Source organism: Felis catus, chromosome D1, assembly GCF_018350175.1.
Source record: "Felis catus isolate Fca126 chromosome D1, F.catus_Fca126_mat1.0, whole genome shotgun sequence".
Classification (NCBI taxonomy): Eukaryota; Metazoa; Chordata; class Mammalia; order Carnivora; family Felidae; genus Felis; species Felis catus.
In genome coordinates this window covers 85,723,020-85,748,837 of record NC_058377.1, presented here as the reverse complement: position 1 = coordinate 85,748,837, position 25,818 = coordinate 85,723,020, and the positions used below count along the sequence as shown (strand labels likewise).

The 25,818-nt window shown below is 34.6% G+C and overlaps 1 protein-coding gene and 1 pseudogene across 10 annotated transcripts in view; one reads left to right on the top strand and one right to left on the bottom strand.

The window, feature by feature from the left end:
* Positions 1–25,818, top strand: part of IMMP1L (inner mitochondrial membrane peptidase subunit 1) — an 81,826-nt gene that overhangs the window by 5,916 nt on the left and 50,092 nt on the right. For 2 of the 10 annotated variants that reach the window (XM_006937166.4, XM_019812220.3), the window contains exon 2: positions 25,543–25,802. The exons of 5 other annotated variants lie outside the window; for them this stretch is intronic. The gene's annotated coding sequence lies outside the window, so the exon portion shown is untranslated. Of the gene's footprint in view, positions 1–14,637; positions 14,766–25,542; positions 25,803–25,818 lie in introns of all 10 variants that reach the window. 3 more of the 10 variants (XM_045039096.1, XM_045039097.1, XM_023239670.2) reach the window with 3 other exon arrangements.
* LOC109492073 lies at positions 15,949–17,300 on the bottom strand (annotated as a pseudogene).

Sequence of the window (25,818 nt, the reverse complement as noted above, 5' to 3'; positions counted from 1 at the left end):
TGCTGGAAGAACATATAAATGGCAAAGAAAAATTAGAATCTAGGCACAGACCTTACATCCTTCACAAAAATTAACTCTACTGGATCACATATCTAAACATAAAATGCAAAACTATAGAACTCCTAGAAGATAACATAGGAGAAAACTAGACAATCTTGGGTATATGATACTTTTTTAGATGTGAAACCAAAGATATCCATGAAAGAAGGAATTGATTACCTTGAGTTCATTAAAATTAAAAACTCTTGCTCTTTGAGAGACAATGTCAAGGGAATGAGAAGAAAAGCTACATACTCAAGAAAATATTTGCAAATGATATACCTGGTAAAATATTGTTATCCAGAATATATAAACTCTTTAAAAAAAACTCCATAGTAAACAATCAGATTTAAAAATGGGCCAAAAACCTTATGATACACTTGGCCAAAGAAGACATACAGATGACAAAAAGCAAATGAAAGGATGCTTCACATCATATGTCATCAGAGAAATGGAAATTTAAGCAACATTGAGCTATTAGTGCATACCTACTAAAGTGGCCAAAATCTGAAACACTGCCAACACCAAGTGCTGATGAGAATGTGGAGCAACAGGAACTCTTATACATTGCTGATGAAAATCAAAATTGTACAGCCACTTTGGAAGATAATTTGGAGATTTCTTACAAAACTGAACACGCTTTTACCATATGCTCCAACAGTCATTCACCTAGGCATTTATCCAAAGGAGTTGAAAATATCCACATGCATACTTGCACATGGATGTTTGTTTATAGCAGCTTTATTCATAATTGCCAAAACTTAGAAGCAACCAAGATGTCCTTCATTAAGTGAATGGATGAATAAAATTCTGGACGATGGAATATTATTCAGTGGTCAAAACAAATGAGCTATCAAGCTATGAAAAGACATGGAGGAACCTTAAATGCAAATTACTAAGTGAAAGAAACCAGTTTGAAAAAGCTACATACCTAATCCAACTCTATGAAATTCTGGAAAAGCAAAACTGTGGAGACCATAAAAAGATCAGTGGTTGTCAGAAGTGTTTGGTGGGGAAAGATGAATAAACAGAGCATAGGGGATTTTTAGTGAAAATGTTCCATATAATTGTTGGATATGTCACTATGCTTTTGTCCAAACCCATAGAAATGTACAGCACCAAACGTGAATCCTAAGATCAGCTGTGGACTTTGGGTGATTATAATATCTCAATATAGGTTCATCCTTGGTAAAAAAAAATGTGCTATTTTCTGGTGACTAATATTGATAATAGGGGAGGCTATACACATGTGGAGTCAAGAGTATATGGAAAATTTCTGTACTTTTCTCTCAATTTTATTGTAACCCTAAAACTTCTTTAATATGAAATTAGCTGTATAAAATTTCAATCTGAGGTTTCCATAAGCAATGTCTATATCATTTTTGTTGCCACATAGTAGGACCATTTTCACAAGGGTTCCAACAAGTTGATATTCTGAGAAGTCTTCGAGTGCAGTTCTAAAACTGTAGCAACCTATTTAAGGTATATCAGAAAACTTAATGGTCATGGTAAGCAACTAGCATCTTATGACTGAAATGGATACTTCAGTGGCTTTTTGAGACTTAGGGTTCATATTACAACTGTGACTATGAAGGTAAACCATATTCATAGAGATCTTGTAGAGGCTTACTACAAGGTCTGATGGTGTTCTGGCAGCATGATTGAATGAATAAATGTCAAAATCATGTGTGCACAGGGTGAGTTCTTAACCCCATGTAATCTGCTTTTGCTTCCTTTTAGTACATTCACAAAGAGAAACCATGGTCCTGATTTGCTTTACCTGTTTTTGTACTTTATGTAAATGAAGCCATCACTATTTGACTTCTTTTGTTCAACACTGTATTTGTGAAATGATTGCTATTAATGTGTACAGATGTGGATTATTTATTGCTTTATAGTGATGTGTAGGGATGCGTGGATGGCTCAGCATCCAACTCTTATTTCGGCTCAGGTCATGATCTCATGGTTCATATAAATTCAATCCCTGAATCGGGCTCTGTGCTGTCAGTGCAGAGGCTGCTTGGGATTCTCTCTCTCTCTCTCTCTCTCTCTCTCTCTCTCTCTCTGTCCCTCCACCATGCTTGGTACTCTCAAATAAACTTAAAAAAAAGTAAAAATTGGGGCACCTGGGTGGCTCAGTTGGTTAAGTGTCCGACTTCGGCTCAGGTCACGATCTCACAGTATGTGAGTTTGAGCCCTGCATTAGGCTCTGTGCTAACAGCTCAGAGCCTGGAGCCTGCTTCGGATTCTGTGTCCCCCTGTCTCTTCTCTGCCCCTACCCTACCCCAGTTGCTCTCTGTCGCTCTATGTCTTTCAAAAATAAAATAAATGTTAAAAAATTTTTTTTAAATAAAAATTAAAAATTAAAAAAATTGTAGTATTGTGTAAATATATCACAATTCATTATTCATTCTACTGTTGAAAGGGATTTGGCTAGTTTGCTGTTTGGGGCCAAATATTTTTCTAACGTGGTTGTACCAATTTACACTCTTACTAGGAATGTTTGAGAATTTCAGTTGTCTGTCATCCTTACCAACACTTAATATTTTCTTTTCACTGTAGCCTTTCTGAAAGGGTTGTGGTATGACATTGTCATTTGGATTTTGACTGATCAAGTTGAGCACCTGTTTGTATGTTTATTGGCCATTTAGATAAACTTCTTGTGTGAAGAGTCTGGTCATGTCTTTGCTAATTTTTTTTTTTTTTTTTTTTTAAGTATTGTTGGATTGTCTAGATTTTTAGATTCTTTTTATATTTTGGAAAGAAGTCCAGTTTGGAATAAATGTGTTACAAATTTCCTCTCTTAGTCTGTGACTTCCCTGTTCATATTCTTTTTTTTTTATGTTTATTTGTTTTTGAGAGAGAGGGAGAGACCAAGCTGGAGTGGAGGAGGGGCACAGAGGAGACACAGAATCTGAAGCAGGCTCCAGGCTCTCAGCTGTCAGCACAGAGCCAGACATGGGGCTTGATCATGGACTGTGAGATCATGACCTGAGCCGAAGTCAGATGCTTAATCGACTGAGTCACCCAGGTGCCCCTCATATTTTTCTTTTTTTTTTTTTTAAGATTTTATTTTTTAAGTAATCTTTTCCTGTAACATGGGACTTTTAACTCACAATGCTGAGATCAAGAGTAGCATGCTCCACAGACTGAGCCAGCCGAGTGCCCTACCTTTTCATATTTTTGTCTTTCATTTTTAGTCAGAATATATTCTGATGTATCAATTTTTTATTTTATGGCTGTTTGCCTACTCCAAGATTTCAAAGATGATCTCAATGTTTTTTCTTTTTTTTTTTTTAATTTTTTTTTTTCAACGTTTATTTATTTTTGGGACAGAGAGAGACAGAGCATGAACGGGGGATGGGCAGAGAGAGAGGGAGACACAGAATCGGAAACAGGCTCCAGGCTCCGAGCCATCAGCCCAGAGCCTGACGCGGGGCTTGAACTCACGGACCGCGAGATCATGACCTGGCTGAAGTCGGACGCTCAACCGACTGCGCCACCCAGGCGCCTCTCTCAATGTTTTTTCTAGATATTTCTTCTGTAATCTGCTGGAATTGATTTTATTTTTCCTTCGGTGTTAGGTAGGAGTAAAGGTGTATTTGTTTTTCCTGTATAGATAGTTTATTGACCTACTACCATTTATTGAAAAGACAGTTCTTTCCCTGCTATATTGAATCATTACTTTTTCAATAAGTAAAATCACATTGAGTAGGTAGATTTTTTTTCTGGCTTCCCCATTTCATTGGTTACTTTGCGATACTTCAGGTTTTTCAGGATGACTTTTTTCCTTTTTTAACTACTTATACTGTATTGTGCTGAAACTAAATCTGTAAAAATAAGAAACCTTTGTGACAATCTTTTACAACTTTGACTCGTCACCAAAATCTTTTGGCTTCTATTTAGTCTGTAGAGCCTTCAGATAATTGTTTTTGTATTTGGTCTTGCTTTTATGGTTATCTATGGGAAGAGTTTGTTGTAAGTGTACTTCACCATACTAGAAGCAGTTCTTACTACATTTTTAATGACTATAATTGCTAATATTATTTGTGTTTCTTCCTTTTTTCATAGTTAGGATTGCTAGAGATTTTTCATTTTTATTCTTTTCCCAAAAATCCAACTTTTGGGCTTAATTCTTTTTGTTTTATGTTTACTTTTTACTATGTCAATTACTGCTTTTTATTTTTATCTGTTTTCTACATTTATTAGTTTTGATTTGCTGAGATTTTGGTTTTCTCCCTTGTGATAAAAGCTTAATTCATCGATTTTCTTCCTTTCTTCTTTTCTAATATACTGATTATAGTTAAGAGTGTAATTTCTCTAAGTACTGCTTTCACTGCATCCTACAACTTTTAATATTTTATGTCTTCATAAGCATTTATTTCAAAATATTTTCAACTTTTTTGGTTTGATTTCCTCACTGACCCATGAATTTTTTAGGAAATTTTAAGAATGCCAAAATAACACATTATACTGGATGCAAGGAAAGCAGGTATAATCTGGAACTGTCCAGAGCACATGAGTACTTATGTTCATCCCGTTTTTAGTGGATATTTAAATATAAACAGAAAACTGGGGGAGTTTAAAATTAAAATTTAAAAATCCATTGTATACTCCTATGTTGGAATATTCAGTGTAGTAGAGTAAATGTGTCAGAAGGTAAACATGTTTTAGTTCAAGGAAATTTGTCAAGTAAATGTATCTATAAAGGTAAACAAGACATTTTTAGTGGTAAACACTAGAACACTAACAATTTTCAGTGATAAAAGTAAAAGAAATTCTAAAGCAGGATAAACTGGGACTATTCTTCAAGAAAGCCCAAATAAGGAATTGAACAACTGGTGACTGGTGCCAGGTGCTCCTTTCGTGTGTTACCTTATAGGAATCTCATAGGCATAAAACTGTTGTGCTAATCTGAACCCATGTGTTGTTCTAATTGTCCTGGACATTTCTGATGAGGTGTGATCAGTTCATCTTCACTACGAATAATTATGGAAACCCAGGGATAGGCCACTTATTTAAAACCATTCTATTTGAAGCTTCTTACGTCATATCTGATTTTGCATGGAGGGTCTCAAAGACTAGTAAAGCTCCCCTCTAAAGAAATATATAATTCTTGGCCCAATGAGTAGTGTTAACAGAGGGAAATATGTTATTTTGACTACTGTTTTCTAGTTTAAGAGTCTGGGTATGAAATATGTTTATACTTTATATACTGGATATGAAGTTTCTTGCAGTATAAGATGACAATTAAAATTCGTAGCAAACATTTTCCTTGTTAACTCAGAACTAAATTGGAGCCATCTATTATACAACTTTTTAAAACTTTTTATTCATGACTCGTTCCATATTTTACCTTTCTTTGAATTATATTATCTTAGGAAACACTTTTTTTTATTACTTTCAAGTTTGATAGCATTATTTGCATTCCCTACATTGAATTCTTTTATAATCCCTTCTATATCTGTGATGACATTTACTAACTTATTTGTAATGCTATATATTTGGATTTTCTTTTCTCTGAATAACTTTGAAGCATTATTTTAAAGAAAATTGTAATATTTATTCATTTTTGAGAGACAGAGAGAGACACAGAGCATGTGTGGGGGAGGGGCAGAGAGAGATGGAGACACAGAATCCAAAGCAGGCTCCAGGCTCTGAGCTGTCAGCACAGAGCCTGACCTGGGACTTGAACTCACAGACTGCAAGATCATGACCTGAGCTGAAGTTGGATGCTTAACTGACTGAGCCACCCAGGTGCCCTGAAGCATTATTTAAAAAAAAAAAAATGTATGTATATACATACATATATATATATATGTATGTATATACACACACATATACATATATATTTTTTAAAGGTATTTTCATAGAATGACATCTTAGGTTTATGCATTAATGATTTCCATTTCTAACATTACTAATTTATCTTTTTCTGAATTTAATCTTTCTTCCTGCTTCTCTTACCTATATGTTTATTTTTTCACTATAGTACTTTTTAAAGCAATAATTAAAATACAGTTCTAGTAATCTATTGTAGTAATTTCCAAATAAGCCATGTCCAGCAGAATTTCTTCTGTTGATGGAAATGTTCTATGCCTACAGTGTCCAGTACAATAACCATTAAATACATATGGCTATTGGGTACTTGCAGTGTGGTTGACATGACTGAGGAACTGAAGTTTTAATTTTATTATTTAAATTTAAACACTGCATTTGGCTAGTTGCTACTATATTGGACAGCATAGCTATAGATCAAGAGTCGACAAATGTTTCTGTAAAAGACCAAATGGTAAATATTTTAGGGTTTGCACACCATATGGTCCCTGTTGCAACTTAACTCTACTGTTGTAGTTAGTAGGAAAGCAGCCACAGAGAACATGTAAACATATAAGCATTCTGTATTACAGTAAAACCTTAATTGCTAAAGTGGTGCTGGCAGGATTTGGCTTGTTGGCCCAAGTTTGACAACTTCTACTCTAGATCAAAGATGTACTTAGTAGTATATATGTTTTTTTCTTCTGCTCTGTATTGTCTGGGTCCTTTCCATTATTTTTCCTCGTGTGTGTGTGTGTGTGTGTGTGTGTTGGAGAGGACAGAGGAGTCTCTTTTCCTGTACCATTTTGAAAGAGATTATCACCCACACTGGGTTATTACTCTGTATTTCTTCAACTTTTGTTCCAACTTTTCAAGTTTTTCTGTATGTTACAGGGTGGGGGCGGGGGAGATGGTGGTGGATAGGCATTCTATTTTAAATTTCTTTAAACTATACTCTTTGTTCTTTTAATTCTACTCTTTCATGCGCTTCTTGTTTTGTAGGTACAATATCTTATCCAGTTTTTCTGAAGATGTTAATTAGAATTCTTTTTCTTTCTTTTTCCCTCGAATTACCTGTTATCTCTAGAGTTGTTTGTTCTTTTTTTCATCATGGGCCTTTTTCATTCTTGTGGTTTCCTTAAATGTTGGTGATCCTTGGATGTCCATCATGTTAATATATGACCAGTTGAATAATATAGATTATTGGAATAGGTTTTTTTCTTGATTCCATAGCAAATCTTTACCCTAAATGGAAAGAATATTTATGGGGAGTTTTTTGGTAGGTAGGTAGGATTTACTTATTAGTGTGCTTTGCTCAGAATAAATAAGCAGACAGGCCAGGCGCTTCTAATAACCAGATAAGGAGGATTCTTCCCTAGGTTTCCAGGCACCATATCAGGCAGTTTTTACCTTTTTTAACTATGCTTATCTCCATAACTGTTGATTCAGCCCACAACCCCTTTGGAATCACAAGAAAAAAAGTCTTATCTTCCCTGAAACATTCTTTGTGTGTGCTTGGCCAGGGGTCAGCGTACTTTTTATGTTTTGTAGGACTTACCACCTCTTTCAGAACTACTCCACTCTGTCATTTCCACCCTAACCTACCTATCACTGTGATTTCATACATTATATCTTATAGAAATTCTTCAAAATCTCTAGTATGTTGATGCTTTTCACCCCCTTTTACTGGCCTGAGGGTCAGCCTATTATTCTATTCAGGCCTTCAACGGATTGGTTGAGGCATACTCATGTTAGCGACGGCAGTCTGCTTTACTCAGTCTGATAATCTAAATGTTAATCTATTCCAGAAGCACCCTCACAGGAACACCCAGAATATTGTTTGACTAGATATTTTGGTACCCCATAGCCCAGTCAAGTTGACACACAAAATTAGTCATCATAGTCCTGTAACTACCAAGTGGTAGAACTAGGATTCACAACAGAGCTGTCTGATGACAAAAATCCATGCTCTCATTTAGTAGTTGCACTTGTATCCAAACTCAGTGTCCTCCATAAAGGTAGCTCTTTATTTAGCCAATTTATGCATATTAGCACTAGAAATGAGGCATATTTCCCTTGCTAAAATGGGTTATATATCCATAGTGACTAGGATGGTGAGAAAATGTGATATGAAACAACTGAGACAGTAAGTGCAATATATTTAACCCAGAGATGAATAATTTTGAGTTTCCTAAGGCCTGTGTTAATCTGGTGAAAGGGAAATAAGACCCTTTGTTTCTCCAGAGCATAGAAATTTTAATTTCAACTCAGATTAAAGAACTTTTTTATCAGGATTGTCCAGCACTGAAACAAGATCTTTAATAATTTAATAAAAGATTTGCTTTTAAAAATCTTTAGAATTTGATTGAATTTGGCTTCCCAGTGATGGCCCACCCTAAGCCCTGGAACGTGTGAACGTTCTTAGATGTCACTTCCCTAATTATGTTTTCACATGGCACAGTTGACCTAAAGATGGGGAAACTGACCATGTTGAGCCTGATCTAATCATGAGACTTTCAGGGGAGAAAAAGAATATTCTCCACCTGGTAACAGAAGGGGAAGTTGTAACATGCTGGGTCTGAAGATGAAGACAGCATGGGAAAAGGAATATAGGAAACCTTAAGGAGATGAGAGATGCCCTCAGCTGGTAACAAGCAAAAAGAGGGAACCTTAGACTATATCTCAGTTGCAAGAAACAGGGTTCTGCCAGCAACCTAGAAGTGGTTGGTGGTGGATTGCTCCTCAGTGACTCCAGAGAAGAGCTCAGTCTGAAATCCTGATATTTGGCCTTGTGATACCCTGAGCAAAGAACCCAATCAAGACTATCTATATTGGTAATCTGCAGAACTGTAGGGTAATGGATGTTGATTAAAATTTTAAAAAATCTTTAGAATTTTAATGTCATGTCTTACTTTTTATATTTTTCATTCCCCAAATGGAAAGTTAAAAACAAAGTTAAAGGCCATTTTGTATTGTAGGCATCCCTTGGTTTATTTCACTTTATTGTGCTTCACAGATAATGCATTTGTTACAAACTGGAGACTTGTGGCAACCCTGCAATGAGAAAGTCTACTGGCACCATTTTTCCAACAGCATTTGCTCATTTTGTGTCTCTGTTTCACATTTTGGTAGTTCTCACAATACTTCAGCCTTTTTCATTATTATTTGTTATGGTGATCTGTGATCAGTGACCTTTGGTGGTACCATTATAATTGTTTGGGACATAACACATTGTGCCCATATAAGACAGTGAATTTAACCAATTAATCTTACATGTGTTCTGCCTAGTCCCAGCCATTTTCCATCTCTCAATCTCCTTGAGCCACCCTATTCTCTGAGACATAACAATATGAAATGAGGCCAGTTAATAGCCCTACAGTGGCCTCTAAGTACTCTGGTGAAAGGGAAATCCCACATATCTCACTTTACTTATTTTTTTTTAAGATTTTATTTTACTTTTGAGAGAGAGCGCGCGCGCGAGTGTGAGCAAGCGCGGGAGGGGCTGAGGGGAGGAGAGAGAGAATCTTAAGCAGGCTCCACACCTGGCACAGAGCCCGATGCGGGCTTGATCTCAGGACCGTGAGATTACGACCTGAGCTGACACTTAACTGACTGAGCAACCAGGCACCCCTACATCTCTTACTTTAAATCAAAAGCCAGATATGGAGCTTAGTGAGGAAGGCATGTTGAAAGCCAAGATATGCTGAAAGCCTAATCCGGGTCGAGGCTCCAACTCTCTTCAATTCTGTGAAGGCTGAGAGAGATGAGGAACCTTCAGAAGAAGCTTGAAGCTAGCAGAGGTTGGTTTGTGAGGTTTGAAGAAAGAAGCTGTCTTTATAACATAGAAGTATGTAGTGAAGCAGCAAGAGCTCATGTAGAAGCTGCAGCACTATTGAGAAGATCTAGCTAAGATCATTAACAAAGGTGGTCACACTAAACTAGATTTTCAATATAGACATAGACAAAATAGCCTTCTATTGAAAGAAGATGCCATCTGGGACTTTCATAGGTAGAGAGGAGAAGTCAGTGCCTGGCTTCAAAGCTTCTAAGGACAGGCTGATTCTCTTGTTAGGGGCTAATGCAACTGATGACTTGAAGTTGAAGCCAGTGCTTACTTATCATTCTGAAAATCTAGGGCCCTTAAGAATTATGCTAAATCTATTCAGTCTGTGCTCTATAAAGGGAACACCAAACCCTGGATGACAGCACATTTATTTACAACATAGTTTACTGAATATTTTAAGTTTAAGGTTTTCTCACAAAAAAAGATTCCTTCAAAGTGTTACTGCTCATTGACAATGTATCTGGTCATCCCAGAGCTCTGATGAAGACGTACAATGAGATGAATGTTTTCATGCCTGCTAACACAGCATCCATTCTTCACCCCATGGATCAAGGAGTAATTTCAACTTTCAAGCCTTATTATTTAAGAAATATATTTCATAAGGCTGTAACTGCAATAGATAGTGATTCCTCTGATGGATCTGGGCAAAGTAAACTGAAAGCCTTCTGGAAAGGATTTGCCATTCTAGATGACATTAATAACATTAATGATTCATGGGAAGAGGTCAAAATGTCAACATTAACAAGAGTTTGGAAGAAGTTAATTCCAGCCTTCATGGTTGACTTTGAGGGTTTCAAACCTTCAGAAAGTGACTATGGATGTGGTAAAAATAGCAAGAAAACTAGAATTAGAAGTGGAGCCTGAAGATGCAACTGAATTGCTGCAATCTCATGATAAAACTTGAATGGATGAGGAGTTGCTTCTCTGTCTCTCTCTCTGCCCCCCGCTCTCTCTCAAAAATAAATAAATATTGCTAAAAATCCTTTTTGTGATAAAATTCACTTTTATTTTTTTCTAAGGGTACTATTCAGTGCCACTAAGTATATTTACAGTGTTGTATAAACATTGTCACTATTTTTGAAACTTTGTCATCATCTCAAACAGAAACTCTTTCCCCATTGAGCAATAACTCCCCATTCCTCCATTGCCCAGCCTCTGGTAACTTTTATTCTACTTCCTGTCTCTATGAGTTTGCATATCTAGGTACCTTATATAAGTGGAATCATATATTATTCTTTATTAGCATTTGCATAATGTTGTTCACTTAGCATAGTGTTTTTCAAAGTTCATTCATCTTGTATCATGCATCAGAACTTCATTTCTTTTTATGGTTGAATAGTATTTCATTGTATGTGTATAGCACATTTTGTTTATCCATGCATTTTTTTGATAGACACTTGGGTTGTTTCCTTTTGCCTATCATGAGTAATACTGAAAAGAACATTGGTGTATAAATATCTGCTAGAGTCCCTGCTATCAGTTTCTTCAGGTGTGTCCCTAGGAGTGGAATTTGCTGGATCATATGGTAAGTCTAACTTTGTGAGGAACTGCCACAGTGTTTTCCAGAGTGGCTGACCATTTTGTGTTCAGTAATAGTACGTAGGGGTTCCAGTTTCTCCCTGTGCTTAGCAACTTGTGTTGGTTTTTGTTTTTTGGATAATAGCCATCCTAGTGAGTTTGCAGTGGTATCTGATTGTGGTTTTGATTTGCATTTTCCTAATGATTTGTGATGTTAGCATCTTATGTAATCTAGATAGCCTCAGAATTGTCCAAGTCATTTGGTACTGATTTCTTTTTTGCTTAACAGTTCCTTCTCTCTTTCTCTCACATTTTACTATAATACACCTTTAATACTTTGGAAGTCTCCTCAGCCAAATAAATATACAATTCATTCTTAAACATTCTGCTTTTCACTCAATAGAGCACATTTCAGCCAAATTTTCTGCTAATTTATAATGGGGATTGCCTTCCCACCAGTGTCGAATAACATATCCCTCATTTCCTTCTTGAGACTTTACCAGAAGTCCTTTTAATGTTCATATTTCTTTAACATTCTGTTCTTGCCAGTATATGTATTCTCTAAAATGATAGTTTTCTCTGCCATTCTATCTACTACCTTCTGAACCTTTACTAGAATCTCCTTAACATGTCTATTTCTATGGCAGTCTCATCAAGGCAACCTACCAATGCTCTCTTCAAACTTTTTTAATATTTACGTGTCTGTTAGAGCAACACTCCACTTCTAAATACCAAAATATGTATTAATTTCCTAGGATTTCCATAACAAATTAACACAAACTTGGAGGCTTATAACAACAGAAATTTACTTGGAAACCAAAAGTTCAAAATCAAGGTGTCAGCAGAGCCATGTTTGTCCCAAAGGCACTAGGGGAGAATCCGTCCTTGCTTTTTCTAGTTTATTATGGCTCCTGTTGCTCCTTGTCTTGTGGCAGCATAACTCCAATCTTTGCCTCCATTTTCACATTGTCTTTTCTGCATGTTTCTCTGTGTCCTTTTCTGTCTTGTATGAGAACATTCACATTGGAGTTAGGGCCTACCCTAATCTAGAATGACCTCATATTGATCCTTACCTTAGTTATATCCACAGAGACCCTACATCCCAGTAAGGTCACATTCTAAGATTATTGGTAGACGTGAATTTAGGGCAGAGGGAGGAACACTATTCGACACACTGCAGTCTCATTTTAGGTAATTATATTATAAATGTGTTATATAATCTAATTATAATTTTAAAAACCAACATTTATGATATTATGAAATTATTTTTTAATGTACTAATACCATTAATGTTAATATTCGTATTAGTGCTGAATAGGGAAATCATTCTTTTCAGACTTGACGATATATATTAGAAGTAAGGGTTTATTTCATGTATCTTTGCTTTTTAATGAGGATATTATGCACATGTGCATGCACACACGTGAATAAAAAGCACTAAAATTCTGTTGACTTACAAAAGTTTATTACTCAGTATCTGTTCATACTAATGTAGTAACACCCTAAATACCCTCTTTATTAGAATAGTGGAGGTCTCATTGATTGGAATGAGTGTGTGAGATTAAATGTCCTTGACATTTTTCACAGTTTCGAGATTGACTCCAGAATGTTTAGTGAATTCTTCAAATATTTAAATAAATCAGAGGAAAAATATTTCTATAAGTAGCAACAGTATAATTTTATGGAGTTTCCAATCAGGTTATATTGTTAAGATCAAGGGCAGTGCCTATAAAAGGGTGAAAGAGTATAATTTAAGCAGACTGTTGCAGAAAAAACTCACTTTTAAGTGTCCTAACATAAAAGGGAAAAAGTTGGTAGGGTCATAAAGAGAGGAGTTTGACAAAACAATAATTGAGATTGAAACAGAAATGTATTAGAAAAGAGAGAGAAGATGGACTGGTAGGAATAAGGAAATATCACAAAAAATGAATAAATTTTTTTTAATGTTTATATTTATTTTTGAGACATAGAGCATGAGCGGTGGAGGGGCAGAGAGAGAGGGAGACACAGAATCCGAAGCAGGCTCCAGGCTCTGAGCTGTCAGACCAGAGCCCGACGTGGGGCTCAAACTCGTCAACTGCGAGATCATGACCTGAGCTGAAGTCGGACGCTTAACCGACTGAGCCACCCAGGTGCCCCCAAAATGAAATGTATGAAAGCAAAGGCAAGATATAGGATAAGAGAAAGACTGTAAGGAGGGCAAAATATAAGAAATAATGCCATGAATAGCTTAATAGTAAAGTGTAGAAGATTAATAAAAATATATCAGTTTCTTTTGGCTTCATTAAAATAATAACTATTAGAGAGTCACTGTAGTCTTAATATCATATACTTAAGGTTTTCATGTTATTTTGCCAGAAGAAAATAGTAGAAACCATTTTATATATTACTTGCTAAATTTTGAATACATGTTATTTATTAGTATTACATTGATATGTGATAGTGTGTATTACATAAATTATATATATTCCAAGATGAATATTCATGTTATCTTCTTTCATTGGGAAAAATTTGTATTTCAGCATAGACACTGAATTGTTGCATGTGAGCACATATGAAGCAAACTTTAACATCTCAAATAAAAATGGAGTTAAAACTTCATTTTGAAGTATGATTGACATACAGTTTCAGGTGTATATCATACCTATTTGATATTCTTATGTACTGTGAAATGATAAGTGGAGTTATTATCTGTCACCAAAGTTATTACGATATTATTGACCACACTGTATATTATATCCCCATGACTTATTTATTTTATAACTGAAAGTTCATTTTATAATGGGAAAATCCCTTTTTTTTTTTTTCCAGTCATAAGAACTGACATGGAACTATTTTAGTTGGCTGTTAGGCAGATTTGGCATCCAAGACAGTATCAAACATTGTATGGTTTTCATTTGTCACTAAATTTTTAACTGGTCACAGAGTTTTTCTGCAATTATCACGTGCATTGCTTGTGTTCAGTAAATATTTGAATAATCAGTTTTAACATATCCACATTATACACTACTTCTCTGCTGCCTTTTCATTGGTAAAATTAACCTCAGATATTCATGCTGGCATGTAGAAATGAATCTTATATCCTGTTACTTGCCAATTCTTTAGAGTTTGATATATTAGAATTGTTTATCAACTGTTGTCAACCCTTTTAAGTCCTTGACCACTGTTCTCTCTGGTTTAATATATCATGTCATCCACTTTCTTCTGCTTAAACTTTCTAGTGGATAAAGGACTTCAATATTCTGGGTCTTTTTTAATCATTTTATCCAAAGTATATCATATATTTGAATTCAGAATCCCATTGAACCACTAAGAGGAATATGTACCTTAAAAACGAGAGACATTTAGTCATATACTAATTTTACATAACGTGGCTGGGGGAATCCTTTACCTAATATAATTTTTATTTCCTGCTTTAGGAATTCTGAAATCGTGGATCACCCATATATACTTTGAGAACATGCTTTAAGTGTTTTTTTTTTTTTTTTTTTTTCTGGAAGCCTTACACCTGCCCTAAAAATTGAATGTATTGTAGAACAGACCTATGGTAAGTGGTTCTTTTTTCCCCTTTTTCTTCTGTCCGGTTCATGTTCAAGTTAAGTCTTATGAATGTTGTAATGCTGCTCCCTGCTGGACACTGTAATTTTTTAAAGTTGGCACTTAATAGATGGGCAAATAACTGGTTAGCTGGACCCACTGAAGAAGGAACTCCTTGGCTACATTCATAGAAAAACAACAATTTGCAACAAAAGCAACTGTATTAAAATGGGTGATACCATCGTGATTGTGTTGGTATTTGGAGTATGATGAAGGGGCTGGTAGTCTTGTTTCTAAATTTCATTGTCCACTTGTTGAGTGGCATCTAAAAGTTATAACAAACATACATCGAAAGATGCTTGTAGATGATGGACCTTTTAGGATTTCCTAAATTGTGTGTATATAATGTTTATAAATAAAGTCAGTTTATTTTTATTCTTTTCATTATTATCTTTTTTTGTAATAATTTTAATTCCCTGTATTTTTTGTTTTTCCAAAGGAAATATTTAAAATCGCTCCAGTATAATTTAAATTAGGCATTATTGGATCTATTTTTGAATGAGTCTTCCTACTGCACTTTGTACAGTAGACTTTAAGTGTAACTTGCTTTGTATATCCATCCTGTAATCCAGCTACCATGTTTTCTAGTACACACAGGGAACCATACTTGCCTTACACAGAGTGACATTGGGTTGGACCTCAAGTATCATGTCTATGTCCTTCCTATCATAAATCCTCACACTGTATGCATACACAGACTCCCAAAATTGGAGCCATATAAAATGTGTGACAGTTAAGAGTGTTTTTCTTCCTACCCATGAGCTAAATAAAATATGATGTTTTTTGGAGTGCAGCCTGTATAAAATTATTACTTGGATGTAATGTATATGTTTTTTAAAGTAAGCATACATTTCATTGAAAAGAAGTAACAGAAACAACATTGAGCTAAGCAAAGATTTAATAGGATAACTAATGCTCTTTAAGGGGCTGGGACTTTTTTTGTAGCCATTGGGAAAGCCTGTGAAATCTATTCTTAATTAGGGTTGTGGAGAATTAGGCATAGTAACTTATTTGTTTATTATTAAAATATTGCAATAAAAATTAGAAATGTAGACCAAGAAAATAAAATTGTTAGCAAAAAATGTGAACACTCTTTTCCTTCTCCATAAGAATATATTATTTCAGAAAATATACCATTTTAAACCTTTTATTATAAAACATACCATCATATAGAAACATAAATGTATAGTAAAAAGAATAAATATAAAGCAGGCAACCATGTAATTGTAGATCATTCCTGGCAGGCCAGAAACTCTTAATGTAATCTTCCTTTTCTTTAGAGGTAACCGATGTCCTGGTTTTCATGGTAATTATTTATATATTCTCTCTATAATTTTTATCATTTCTATCTGTATTTCTCAGCAGTATGTTTACTTTTTGTCTCTTTTTAATCATTATGGAATCACATATTTTTTGTAACCAATTTAATATTTTTATTGGAAATGTTTTTGTTATTTAGGAGGAGAAGGGTATAAAGAATTAGAGATCTCAATGTAAAGTCAAAGAGGACTCGCTCTAGTGTACTGGGGAGCTGAGGGACAGGAGGGGTTCTAAGAAATTTAGATGTAGCAGCAATTAGAGTGGGATCAGGATGCCTGGGGACAGGCTTTGGCCTTTCATGGTAAGTGAGAGGCTGGAAAGATGGCTAGGAAGGGACAGCATTCTTCAGGAAAGGGTATAGGCTAGGGGTGGAAGGTATTAATGCTGATGGGTCCTATCACAATATGGTCAGAGACTTTGAGGGAAAACAGGTGAGTTATCTAGTGTGCACTGTTTGCAGGACCCCAAACCTGATACTGTCACAGTGCACACATTGTGTTTCTTGGGACAAGTTTAGGAACAGAAGCTCAGAGCTCCTTCTCAGCAGGGATGGAGGCCACCGTGTTGCTGCTGCTGCCATTGCTTAGCCTCCTCTACTGAATGGTGAATGATGGAGGAAATTCCCAGCAACATGTGGCCCAGGCCTTGTGACAACGTGGAGGTCCAACTGAAGGAGCTCCCTGAGTACTTTCTTTGGGCCAAGTCCTTTAGAGTCAGCTTGTGGAGTAGAGCCTGTAGAATGTGGCTTTGATGTCAGGCTGCCAAAGAAGTCCCAAGGGTTTTGCTTGTATACACGGAAAGTGATGAGGGTGATGTCCTTTCTGTGCTTGGGGTTCTTCTGGCCCAGCCCATATGACAGTACCCATTTCTGCTGGGGTCCAGCTTTCCCCAAACTCCAGCACCATCAGGCCTGTGTCTTCTTCCAGCAGCTGGAAGAAGTCCTTGCTCTCCATGGAGGTCCCATCCTCCTCTAGCACCTGTGTTAGCATTCCTGTCAGCTGTAGGGTCTCCATCACCTTGTCTAGCAGTTCTTGGCAGCTGGCACCTTTGATCACAGAGAAAGAAAGGTGGCTGGGGGTAGTGGAGCTGAGATCCGGACCCTATGACCAAACTCAGAGCTCATATTAGATACTTACCTAAGACTGGTGACTATGACTGCCTTCATGCTTTCCTTCAGGTTGGTGCTTACCTGCTACCATATGATGCTGGAATGGCTGTGGGGTGTTCAGTGGGGTCCCAGGCAGCATGGGATATGGGTGGGTCAGTTGGTAAGCACCATTGTCTGAAATCATATGCATTTTTTTTCCTTTACTTAGCATTACAATTTGGATATCATCTATATAGTTGCATGTAATATTCATTCCTTTTCATTATTATATATTATTCCTTTGGAATGACTATGACAGGATTCATTCATGCTGTTGTTGGTGGATAGTGTTTGGCTATTATAAATGACATTGCCACGAGCGTTCTTTTACATATATGTTGTTTTTTTTATCGGTGTGAAGTGGAAAAGTCATATATTTTCAGGTTAAAGATAATTGATTATATGGCATTTTAAATTAATTTAAATGATTATATGAGAAATTTATTATATTCTGAGAGTAACCCATGATAAACATTGGAAAAGATTCTGAAATGATTATAATTTCTTTTACTCTAGGCCTTAGATGTACAGTAAAGTGGCATATAGTTTGTGATGGTATCAAAATAGTATACATATAGATGTTTAGACATAGTAAAGAAATAAAGACTTAAGGTAGTAGCTCTTTGGTTTACTTTATTAGTGCATTCAGTCTGTTAACTATCGTGTCATATTTTGTATAACTTCTTCACTGTACTGAAGAAGAAACTAAGGAAGGCTAGAGAGATTGAGTCACATGGACAAGGTCATGTAGCAAGTTGGAGCTAGAAACCAGATCAACCTGTCTACTTGGCAGTCACAACTTAAAACAAACTAAAAAGTGAAATCAGGATATCTTCTTGAGTGTGTACAGCCATTTAAGTGGAAAATTTGCCTGACTAGCTTTCAGAAATCATCAGATGTTCTTTTGACTATTCACCAAGAATTGGCTTAGCCTAGAGAGTTCCATGTTTGAAGCCCCCAAAATGTTACCACACTTTATCATAGATCATTTTCTAAAAGACAGCTATAGTATATCCTAATTTTGAGAATTTTATTTTGAGCAATCCCTCATTCCTTAGGCTATTATTAACAAATAGTATATTTCTCATCTGTTTGTTTTGTAGATAAATGAATCTTATCCTTTTATGTGCCAAAACTTTTTTTGTGTGAACATTTTTACATAATGTTTCTAAAATTTAAAGTTTACCCATCTGTTTTCTTAAACAGTACAAATGGAGTATAATTTAAGGGTTTGTTTGTTTGTTTTTATGGCTCAGAATTGTCATTGTAAACATCAGTCACTTCACAGAATTTATGTGATTTCCCTAGAGACTTTTGCTGCATAGGACTGTTCTCCTAAATTGTCCTAGACTGATAGGCTTTTATGTCCCATGTGCTACTTGTGATGTGTGATGTTTTGTTTTACCTTTGTTAGGTAATTCTTGTTTCTTGGCTTTCTGTTCATTATATTGACTCTAATGTTAAAATCAACATTGTTTGGGTAAGAGCTTAAGTATGGTTCTGCCATCTACTGACTAAGGGCACAGAAGGTGTGGCAGCTTTTTAAAATTTATTTTGGGTTCATCAACTAGATTCGCCACTTTGTTTCGGAGTTCTGAGATAACCTGATGGCTGATTTCTGAACAATTGAAATGCAACATAGATTACAAATACCGGTGCGTCCTTATTTGGGGGATTAAAATTATCGTGTACACATTTTCTTATAAAACAGTAATATTGAAACAATTTGCTTAAGGGCTCCTTCAAATGGGAAGTCCGATGGGCCTAAGTGGGCATTTTCTAATTATAAAATATTTGATAGGATGGACATTGAAATAAAAACAGTGTATTAGTTGACACTGCCATTTGAAAATGGCAGTCATAAAAATTAAACCACCTTTGAAATTATAGCTTTTTAAAGGACAATATAGAAGTCACATGGATTTGGTTTCATGAAAACTTAAATGCCTCAGGAAAACATTCATTTCAAAGTGAAATGCATTTGACTGCTTACCCAATTATAAACCACTAAATGTTAATTTAAAAAAAAAAAACTGGAATGGGAGAGTATATTTGTTTTTAGATGACAGGAGATAATTGGGAAGAAAGATAGATAGTTTCTATCCCAGTACATTAGGCATCAATATGATGATGTCTTATGTCAGTGAGGTGTTTTTTTTTTTTTTTTTTAATTTGAAAATTCCTTTGTTTTAATTTATGTGAACGGATTTTAATTCTGCATTAGGGGTAAAACAAAGAGCTTTCTGTAGTTTTTTGCAATTAGAACATCGTTGGCAGTTGCCTTATGAACAAATTATCTTAGAGGCCAAATGAGAGGATTAGGTTTTCCTAGGATACATGTGAGATGCATCTGTGGTGGAAGTGCAAAATGACACAACCCTTGTAGAAGACAAATTGGCAATTTCTAGGAAAAGACCAATGCATTTAAACTTCTCTGTATACTAGTTCCAGAAATTTATTACAGATGTACTTGTGTACTCATGTAATACTATATGTACAGGAGTTTTCACTGTAGCATTTTTGCGGTAGCAAAAGATTGGAAACACCCCTACTGTCTATCAGTAGGGTACTGGTTAATGTGAACTGTGGCATATCTATACAATGTAAAACTCTACAGCCGTGAAAAAAAAGAAAGGATATTTTCTATATGCAGATTTAGAACATTTTGAAACATACGTTGTTGTTTTAAAAGAGCAAAGTTCAAACAGTGTATGGTAAATTACTTTTTGCATAAAGGGGGAAGGAAATAAAAATGCATATTCCTATTTGCTTATATTTGCAAAAAGAAAATCTGGGAGGTTATGCAAAATCTAAATCCTATGTGTGGATGGGTGAGGAAAATGGAGTAGATGGAACTTTAACTGTGTATCGTCTAGATTGTTCTTAACATTTAAATAATGTGTTACTCATTAAAAATAGTTTTGTTTCATTTGTAAATCATATGAGTGGGAAAGAAAGGGGTAAGTCTGCTACATTTACCACAGAAATTAGCTAATTTTACTCCTTTATCTCCAGATCCTGGTAAGCACTGAATAAGTATTTGTTACACAAATGAAAATTGAACTCTGTAATCTTTAGATGGTCTCTTTTAGCTTATTTCTTACTTATTTACTTATGAATTTATTCTTTTAGCTTATATCTTAAAGTATCTTTTTAATATGAGAAAAACAGTAATGTAATCATGTGTTCATTCCAGTATAGAAATAAAGGAAGATATTTAAGTGGGAGGTAATGAGACACATTGTTTAGTTTATTATCGTATTATCAGGAAGTTTTATTTGTATGATAGTGATATTAAGGAATTAATTATATTTTCTTTTAACTTCACTGAGAAGTAAAATAGTTCTCTATTAAATTAGGTAATAAGCTTTCATAATTAGCAAATAAAAGTTTATGAAATTTGAAGGCAAACGGGGAGATGGCAGACATATTTGTTAAGCTGCCTTATCTTCTGTTTTACTTTATTTTCTAACATATGGGCAAATGTTCCGTCCTGAGATTATTTTAGGTCTATTATATAGCAGCAGCAGCAATTCCTGACAGAAAGACCAGATACCTCTGAGTCTGGTATTAGAGTTTGGGGATGGGGGAGGAGAATAGGGTTGAGTGGCTTTTGCTCTTCTGTTTCAAAGAATCCAGGAATTTGTTTCGGCTGTTGAGTTGAAAATTTGAGTATTCAAATAAGTAGTATAAGAATGCTTAGTTTTCACTTTTAGATTTTATATATGTCACCTGTTTCTAAATTTCTTATGACAAGGATTTTGACTGCCTTTGTATACTATTTTTGTGTAAAACTGCCTTTTTAAAGAAAATTATATATACAGAGAAGTGCACATATTAAAAGTAGATGGCTCAATGAATTTTTCAGAAGCCAAATACACCCATGTAACCAGCACCCAGATAAAGAAAAGAAACATTATGTATGTATTTTATACATACAATTACACAGTATAATTTTTTTGTGTCTAGTTTCCTTTGCTCAACATTATGTCTTGCTATTCATCTACATTGCATGAAGTTGTGGTTGGTTCATTTTCATAGCTCCATTCCATTATATGACTATATCACAATATTTTTAATCCATTCTGTTAATGGACATTTGGGTGGTTTTCCATATAATGCTATTGTAAACATTCTAATACATATTTCTTGATTAATATATTTGCATATTTCTTTTGAGGATGTCTATCAGTAGAGTACTGATTAAATGAACTGTGGCATATCTATACAATGAAATACTCTACAGCTATAAAAAAAGAAATGATGTTCTCTATGTTATATTTGAAAACTATTTTTAGAAGCTTCTTTTTAATTATTTTTATTTTAAGTAGGATTTTTTGTGAGCATCCATTTGTGCCCAAGTTATGAACATTCTTACGGCCTTCTGTGATACTTTTTATTATTCAGAAATATTTTAGATACATGTTCTGATTATGTACCATTAGTATATTGCAGAAAAGTGTTTTATATGTTTTAGTTTATATCTTAATAATGTATATCATAAACTTCATGATTATTGTATTTAATTTTGCATTTATATTTCATAATGAGAGTAATTACCTATTTAAAAATACATTTTGTCTCTGATCACAGTGCTGAGATTAAAGAAAGGCAGTTGTACTGGACTCTTCACTAAGTACTTAGATATTTTTCACTTGTCATTACATTTTTTAGTTTAAAGCATCAAATTAAATATTATTTTATCCTGGCTTTTATTTTAATTCATGCATTTAAAAACTGAAATTTAGATAAAAGATAGTTTCAAAATAAATTCAGTATATTATTTATGAGTGGAGCAACACATTAGCATTGGGTTCACAATAGATCATATCGCTTTTATTCCATCTTACAAGCTTAGCAGCACAAACAGAATAATCAACATATTATTTGGCTGTCATCTGCTGAACAGAAACCAGAGATCACAAGGAGGTTTTCCCTAGCTGTGGTGATGGCCTTTTTGTTCCAAGCCCCCATCTGGGAGGGCCATGGTGTGTTATCATATGGAACGCGGGGTTTTCTGTAATCTGCTTAGCTGCACTGCAGTTTGAATCTTCATTCCATGTTTGTGTAATTTATAATTTTAATGAGACCATGGCTCTTCTGGGCTTTGAAATATATTAAAAGCTCTTTTGTGCATATGCTTTTGTTCTTGCTTAATAGGCTCAGTGTATTTAAAACTGATGAATTTTTATTCATGAATTTGGATGTCTGGGGATTAACTTAGACTGAATATCATTACACTCATATATTGATGGTTAGAAAGTTTTTTTATTGTTATTATTTTGTTTTTGTGTGTGTCTCTGTGTCTGTGTGTGTCTGTGTGATACTTGTTACCAGAAAAGGAAAGAACTTATATAATTTTGAAAGACTAGGAAAAAGTGACATGGCTGGATCGTAAAGAATTAATTTAGATTTTATCCATGTTATTTATTCATACTCATATTTCATGATTAGTCTTAGTTTTTTAGATAAATGTTATAAAGAAATAATTATGAAAAAGCAACTTTTAAATGAGTTAATACTTTATGTACTATTGCTTATATTGGAATAATATTCCAGTGTGTGACAAAGACAGGCTTTGTATTTTAATTGTATGACATCAATTGTCTGGCCATACTAAATCTGCCATTAACTTTCTTGAATTAAATTAGGTATATATTTTATATTTTAACTATTTGTAGTCTTTCTTATTTCTGTAAAACCTTAATTAATGGAGTTTTTAACCTACATTGGTGTATATAATGAAAAGACTAATGGAAAAGCATTACATGCTTTTTATTACATGCTTCAAATCTCTGTAGTTATTACTTATAATGTATTTTTAAAAATGGAATATAAACAATTGTATAGTCCTTTAGAAGAAAACCATGACCCTTTTTAGATCCAGACATGTTTTTTTGAAGTTGCTATCTATTGGATTCAATTAGGGGTAACATATAGACTTACTAGTCTTTTATGAAGTTGCCCAAGGTATATATATATTTTTTGTAAAAACCTGTGTTTAATACACTAAAGCATTTTGTAACTATAAAATATCGTTCTTTTTTGGTACATGGTGGTCAGCAGTCTTGTTGGTCCCTTCTTCTCCCCACTACCCTTAACCTAGAAACGTGAAATAGAGGCAGAAATGACAGCATTTTGTTCTTTTCTAAGCTAATCTATCAGATTTGACACTGAAATGTTTGTTCTTCTAGAATAACTCTCTGCTTTAGTATTTATTAGTTGTGCAATTTCAGTTAGTTTAGGAATTTACTGTTAAAAATGTATGATCTAAAGCAGTGCTGTCCAGTACAAATATAGTGCAAGTCACTTAAGTATTTTATTTAATCCATTATATCCAAAATACTATTTTCAATAATATGAATTATTTTATTGTTTTTTTGTACTATGTCTTCAAAGTCCAAGTGTGTATTTTATACTCACAATACATCACAATTTGGACTAGTCACATTTCAAGTTCTCAGTAGCCATATATAGCTACTGACTACCTTATTGAACAGTGTAGCTCTAAAGTTCTACAGAAATGTGTATTTTTTGCATTCCTCATTAATTTTCTAGCTATATCCTATTCAAGACGACCAAAGAGTGTTCATGGACTATCTAAATGAAATTACATACGGTGTTTTTTATAGCTCTACCACTGATACTATTGGTATATATCTGGCTGATTAATACACAAAATCATAATTATGTTACCTGATTCCTGTCTACTTATCAGATATTGTATAGATATGCTTAAATATATTGTGATAATAAGGAAATAAGGGCTAATGTAATGGATGTAGTATGTCCCTCAGCAATTGTGGGCAAATCAAACTTGTCAGACGTGTTTTAAGTATACCAAGGAGCTTAGTTTTATAAGAATCTCATGGCAAATCTTAATATTTTTCTTTTTTTAAGTAGAGAACTCCTCTTCACATTCTTAGAATTTTTTTGCATAGTTATTTGTGGGAACGTATATGTCTCTTTTCACATAAGTTTGCTTAGAGCTCATACTGCTTTAAACTTGGTAGAAAAAAAACAAAATAAAGTTCTCTAGGATTCTATACATTTTAAATGCTCTGTATATATTCAAATAGGAGAGGGAACGTCTTTAAGTACTTTAGAAGCACATAGTTAAGAACTATAAAACATTGAATGACGATTTGAATTGAATAAAATATTTTAAAGTGTAAAATGATCAAGGTGATGTGTATAAAATACTGTCACTACACGTACCTTATAAAAAGTAGAGACTTTGTGTGTAACTGGTTCTTGCTCAAGTATGGTTTTGAGAGAAAATCTCAAAAGGAGATCTCTCTGAACTTTCATGTTTGAAAATTTTAACACTTTAAAATTTTGAGGGAAATGAGCTAATTTTTATGTAATCTAACTTTTATGTAGATATTACCTGATGCCTGTTGTATCCTTTTACTCACTTAAATTTTTATTGACTTCTCTGTGACTTCTGCATTTAAAGTGTTGACACAAAATGTTAAACTATTCTTTAAACAATACCTCTAGTTTCTTGGAGATGATAAATCCATCCATTGATTTCCTAATTTTATTATGTACACAGTCAATTGTAATCCAAGATTACAGCAAACAAGATGTTAATTTCGAGCCATAATCTATGTACATTTCAATTACAGAGCATGATTGTTATAGAAGCACAGAATAAAAAGGAATAACATTTGTGCTATCCTCACAGGAGCTGTCAATAAAAGATGTAATAGGGGATTTAGGAATCTGGAAATGGCCAACTAATTTATGTGAATCTATTTTATTTCAGCTAGAAAGACCAAGCTCTTTTTCGTCTGCACTGCATATTGCAGAGCACAGGCTGTCTATAGAAAACCAGGCGGCTGCATATGGATAGTCCCTTGATATCATTCACTTGCTGTGTAATCTTATTATGCAAAGTTCTAATCTTCACCTAGAATGAATGCCTCTGGGTCAGAATATAGTCATATCAGGGTTTTTGAGGTCATGTTTTGTGATCCTTAGCTTATTCTTCTAAGTAGAGCTGGGATTTAAAGGGTATTCCCCAGACGCTAGCAGAGATAGACAGCAGAACCTGCTGCCTTTTTGGAAGACAAGACCAACATGAGGTCCCTGGTAGGATTAAACTTGATTTGTAGCTGTAGGATTTTTTAACAGATGTATTATTGGACAGGGAATAGGGGGCCACCAGCACAGCAAAATTGAATCACGACTGGCATTCTCAGGGAGTTTGCTGCCTGCTAAAACAGCAGCTGCATGTGGATTTGACTTCTTTCAGGTGAAGCGACTTCCAGTCATTTGGAAAGGATGGGATGAAAAGGAACCTTGGTGATAATTTTGATGTCTGCAAGATTTAGTACCAGTGTAATGGGATTATCGGTAACACCTTCACTGCAGAAAAAGCCACCTGGCGCTATAACTGGCAGCAACTGAGAACTAATCCTTTCCCATCTCTTGGATGTCATTCACGAAGCTCAAAGCGATTTCTACCCTGCTAACTGTGATTAATTTTATAAACAACAACAACAAAAAAATCAGGTGATCAAGGCAAAGA